We start from the raw sequence: 5,990 nt of genomic DNA on the forward strand, positions 1-5,990 counted from the left end.
CATGAGACCTCTGACATAACATGTCCTATTATTACTAAAGACTCTTACACCTATTGCTTTACTGGCTTTCAAAATTTTCCCACCTATGGAAACTTTTGCCTTCACGGCACTTGCCCCATTCCCTCCAACCCTCTTCTTATTTCACTTAAAGTTCCTGTCATGGGCCCTATGGTCACTCCTGAAACTTATCTAACACCCCATACTTTTCAATATGATTCTTTATATTGGCCCTACCAACATTTACCCTAGATCCTCACAGACCTCATAGACACCCCTGCACTCTCCAACCCCCAGCTCACCATCCCTCATATAGGCCCCATTGCATCCCTTAGTGCTCCTGCCCTCTTCCTCCTCCAACACCTTTACGTTTTCCCAGGCAATACTCTGCATCAAAAAATCTCACTGGCCCTCGCCTGTAACATCTCTTATAGAAACCTTACCACTGAAATCCTTCCAGACAGCCTTCACTAAACTCTGTTCACATCTCTTTTTAGGTGCTACAAATATACTTCATACTCAACCATACACTTTCCTCCTCCAATTACTAATACCTTAACTTCTGCCTTACACCTCTCTGCCGATTCTTAGTCCTTTAGCAAAACTCATGTCTACAAGGAGGGCTCCTTCACACCTCTGGCCCAGAACCTCCCCTCCCCTTATGAACGCTTCACAACAGCATGATATAAGATACAATACACCATTTCTCTTGAACACATCGAACACCTTAACATTTCCTTCCAGAACACCACCTATAATATCTCCCAAACTGACCAATGCTTTATCCTTACACTCGCTAACTACTCTCAGATACTTCTTTATCACTTTCTCGATGTTTGCCAATGTTCCTATGCCAACTCTTTTCATCAGAACAATTGGCATCGACCTCACATTTCCATCACACAACCTCTACTTCATTTCCTTATCCTTACCCAAACTATTCCCTTCACTAAAAATTCCCTTGTGCATCTTTCCTATTTCCCTCCTACTTTTGGCCCCTTCAACCTACAAACATCTAACTATATCTGCAACTGTACCTATTTTGATGTTTCCATCATCACTTCTTTTCCTTTCACCACCATGGCCTATAGCAACAACAGTACAATCTTTTCTAATTATTCTACACATTATCTCATCACTAACAATTACTCACATTTTCACCATCTACGATGGGACCCCCTAGTACATTACAATAAACCCATGCACTACAATGATAGACCCCTTTCTTATTGGTCATCAATGGGTGCTATCTTTAACCCCTTTACCACACACCAAGTAACTACCACCCCAACAAGATCCTATACTTTCTATATGCTCTTGCCTGACCAACATAAACGCTGGACAAAAGCCACCTTCCAATATGTTCCTCCTGCCCCTAACTCTTCTATAGCCCATCAATCCAATCTCTATTACACACCCATATCCCATCGTGCTTGCTCTTATTCTGACTCTATCTTTGCCACCTGTCTCATTTACCATGGAAACTTTAATGACTCTATCAAATTATATAATGAACATTACACTCCAACCTTTTCTTTTTTTTTTCCAACCTTTTCTTATGGCATACTCCTCCCAAAACCCTCCCTACTCCCAGCTCCACTATTCCTCCCTGTCACCTCCAGTCCTAGATTCATCCTTTTTAAGCCTGTTCTTACAAAAACCCATATTACATTCCCAAAAAATACCTTTGACATCAGCTGTCATGCACCCCAATGTTCTGCTTAGGCCAAATCCACACAAATTCTCCTTCCATCTCTTATCACTACACAACAGGAACTATTACAAACTATTACTTTGATGTCATTAACTGCCGTTTCTTCCCCTGCACTAGCCTCTGCTACTACTAACACCATCCAACTTGACAGACTCACCACTGCTTTTGCCACACAACAACAAATGAATGCCAAAATACTTGACCTTGGAGATTCCCAGGACTGGACTGGTGAGCGCAGCATGGAGGACTAGGTACTGCTGCCCAGGCAGGGTCCCTGGCGCTCCATGGGGCTACAGGCCAGCAAAGCACGGTCTACGCTCATCCTTAGGCACAGGCCCAACTGCAGGCTCCAGACCCTAAGCTGGTGCGGCCGGCAGTGCCTATGGCTGCAGCTACTGGAGGCCCAGGTGGCCAACGTGGACTGGAGGGAGGACGCCTGTCAGGTGTCGCAGCCAGTGGTGGCCCGGAGGCCAAAGGCCAAGTACCGGAGGCCCAAGACCGAGTTCCCCACCCCGACCCCCAGCCTGATCCCCAGTATGACCCCAGCTGAAGACTCAGCCACATGTTGCCAGGAGAATATGTCTTTCCCACCCATGAGGCAGCTGGGCCCAGGCTATTCATTGCTGCTGCTGCCGGTCGAGCAGTGTTTTACATTTAGCGGGATCTGTCGGGTGACTTGCCTCTATGACCAGGGGCAGGTGTTTGGTTTTACCATCAGCCAAGGTCAGCCTGCTCAAGAGGCCTACTCTGTGTACATGCAGTCCTTCCTGACTGTCCATGCTATTCATTACTCAATGCTGAGAAAAACAGGAAGGCAATCATAAGGGAAGCACAGACTTTGCTCAGCTCTCATCTTAACCTGGATGACATATGTTGGTCCATGAAGCCTTTTTCTCCTCCGTGTTCCATTGTAACTGCCGGAACACCTGAAAACCTCCACTGTAGACTTCATAATCAGCTCTCCAGGTTTATCCTACATTTTCATGCAAGAGTCCGACTTCCCAGAATAATTCTGAATATTTAACCTTAAGGTCTGTCGGCATCAGGAAAGAGAAAAGGAAAGGCCTTAGTTTCAGAGTGCTCTGTCCCCCTGGAAGAGTTAGTCAGTGTTTCCTGTGAAGAAGTAGATGGCTGCCTGGTCATCCTGGTTTGTGGACCTCGAGACGTTGGAAAGTCAACGCTCAATAGATTCCTGGTGAACCATTTATTAAGTCATATTTCTTGTGTTGATTATTTGAAATGTGATCTGGAATAGACAGAATTTACTCCTCCTGGATGCGTGTCTATATTAAGTATTACTGAACCAGTTCTGGGATCACCTTTCATCCACCAAAGGAAACACAGAAGATGGTATACTATGGGAAAACTTCTTGTAGAAGTAGCTAAGAAAACTATATTGAGATAATAAAATATGTGTTCAGTTCTTACAAGAGTCTTCTCTTATCATCAACACAATGGTCTCGGTGTAAGACCAAGGGCTTCTGCTTCTCATCGATCTGATTCATCTGCTGTCCCCCAGCCACATGGTTCAACTTAGCTCTCCTAAAAGGAGCTACATGCCGAGCCTCACCTTGGACTATGCAGATGGTATGGATGGCTTGTATACAAAAAGCAAGTCCAAAGCAAGAAATCGTGGTTTTGAGCTTGCAGAATTTGCAGAGAATTTTGAATTTGCTGATGAAGAAAAGGAGAGTCCAGTTATGTTTACTGGATATAAATTGATGAGTGTTCAGTCAGAATTCACATTCAGGAAAACTTCAAGCAATAGAGCCTCATTTAACAAAATTCTTTGTAATCTGACAGTGTTAGGTTACCTTAGCAAGCTGCAGCCTCCAGTGCCAAAGCCACTTAGTCCTTTACATGGTATGACACCCTATCAGGTGCCTTTTGATGCAGTTGAACTCCGGATTACTCACGCTGATGTTGCTCCTACTCATGTACTGTATGCTGGGAATGCCAGTCGGGTTGGACTTTGCAAGATCCTGGATGATGTCAGAGGATACACGGATGGGCCCGTCGCCACAGATTACAGTATCAACCTTCCTGGAGCATTAGGGAAAACTGGAGCAAAAGAAACTGAGACATATGAAGGGAAACGATACCCCAAAGTTAAGCAGTTCTATCAGAAAACAAATAGAGCCCAATGTTTTAATAAAGGGAAGGAACGATTGTACAAGAGACCTTTGTATCAAGCCCGGCATTAGCAGACTGGATGGATTTCAGGGCCGTGAAAGGTGCTCTTATGGAGCAGGGTTTTCTGCATAACTCTGGATGTACTGTGTAGTATAAATAGCTTTAATTTGCTCTTCTTAAGGCTGCCAAGATCTAGCATTTTGTCCTCATCTTCCGTACTGTTAGTCATACTTGCCGTCTGGTGTATTTGCTAAAGGGACTTAAAGCAGCAGGCGAAAGTTCGTACACCGGTAAAGCAAAGAATATGGTCAATTCCTCAAAACGTTCTTAGGATCTGGTACTGCAATTAGGATAAAAATAAGGAAACTGGGGCAGCAGACATGTGAGGAAGAAAAGAAGGCTGACCCACAATATCTCAAGCATAATGGGTGTGAGAGCTCGCCCTGTTGCTTACCGGAGCCACGTGTGGACTGAGGACGGATGCTGGGAGGGGTGGCTGCCACCTCAGAACCCATGTCAGCTTCAGCACTGATTGGTTGCTTTTATCCTCTGTTCATTTGATGCTGTCTCTTCAAGTCATGTATTAAAAGATCATGTTTGGCCTATTTAAAAAAAAAAAAAGATACTTGACCTTATATCCTCCAACTTTCAAAACTCTATTACTCTAGCTCATGACATCCTACATCAAATACAGACCCTCCAGACATTACATGAAAGTACTTACAACTATACCCTTGGCAGCATAGAGAACCTTAAAAGACATTTACAGGACCTGCGCATCAAACAAACCTGCACTGACCCCCCCACCACCTCAGTCTCGCCTATCGAGACATACAACAGCTACTGTACTCTGGCTCTGGACCCCCTTTATCGCCCTCTGATTTCCCTGTCTTGCTGGACCATTCTCAACCACATAGATGTGCCATGGGCCAATGTGAACTTACCATCCTGTCTGTCTCTGGTGGACAAAAAATCCTAGGCCACCACACGCTGATTTTACCTATCAAAATTATCAATGACCTTATCCTACCCAAAGGTAACGTTTTCTGTGCTGACCCCTCTTTCTTCCCCCTTCCTGTCCTTACACCCTGGACCTCTATTCTCTATATTTTCCTCAATGACTTATTCTCTCCTATGATTCTCTTCTGTTATTACGTACTGCTAAACAACCTTATGTTTATAATGCAGGCAATTACACATTTGTTGTCTGCAACACTGCTAATTTCTCCTACTTTGATCATACTAACGCAACCAATATTCCAGCTTCTTCCCCTCACAAATGCCTCCTTATCCATGACAGCATGAACATTACCATCAATGGCCAAACCTACAAAACCGCATACTATCAATACCAAACTCTTTGACTTAACCGTTCTGTCGACTTCATCTCCTTTCCCGACCTCTTTCTCTCTAAACCCCCAGATTTAGACTCTCTACACTCAAAACTAGACACTCTACATCAGGAAACAAAATCTATCATTAAATCCATGACCACAGATTCTATCTAGGCCCATGACTTAAAAGTTATCCTAAACCATACACTGTGACTTTACAATAACGTTCACAAAACCTGTTCCCTCCTTGACACCAGGGTCTCTATTTTTTGCTGAACTCTCTTGTTCCCCTGATTGGAACCTCCTCAACCCCGGACATTGGCTTACTATAGGTTGGCAGTATCTCACCTCTGCCAGAGGCGCTGTCAGGTCAGTACACTGACTCCTCTCCCAGAGGGCCCTCGGCTCTGCCGTCTTTGATGTTCCCCTGTCAGCCGCTAGTCCCGACCTCCATACTCTAGGATCACTGGGTGGACCTTTCCTCCTCATTTGCCCTCGTTCATCTTGTGGCCACTGCCACCATCGTTCTCTAAGGTCTCCGTGAAGACGGAGCTCATCTCTGGCTCACTGCCTGTAATTTGTAGACACCCAGCGTACTTGGCACTCGGCCTCCCTCGCGCCCTTGCGGACTGCACTCCCCGTCGCCACATCAGCATAAGACGCTCTGTGCCGCACCTCCCATCGTGACTTTTAAGGCCCTTTTTCCCTATGTGAGTAAAGAAAACTGAAAGGCAAACCTGAGTCCTGTGCTCCTTCCACGAGCTACCGCACAGATTGGGTGTAACTACTTGGACAGCCCATAAACGTGAATC

General features: G+C 45.1%; 2 pseudogenes; one reads left to right on the forward strand and one right to left on the reverse strand.

The window, feature by feature from the left end:
• LOC102493620 (AP-2 complex subunit beta pseudogene) overlaps positions 1-1,161 on the reverse strand; it is a 2,410-nt pseudogene extending 1,249 nt beyond the window's left edge.
• Positions 1,162-1,950: 789 nt separating this feature from the next.
• LOC102494033 (polynucleotide 5'-hydroxyl-kinase NOL9 pseudogene) lies at positions 1,951-3,915 on the forward strand (annotated as a pseudogene).
• Positions 3,916-5,990: the final 2,075 nt, after the last annotated feature.

The sequence above is a fragment of the Tupaia chinensis genome, unplaced genomic scaffold (assembly GCF_000334495.1).
Source record: "Tupaia chinensis unplaced genomic scaffold, TupChi_1.0 Scaffold139852_1, whole genome shotgun sequence".
Taxonomy (NCBI): domain Eukaryota; kingdom Metazoa; phylum Chordata; class Mammalia; order Scandentia; family Tupaiidae; genus Tupaia; species Tupaia belangeri.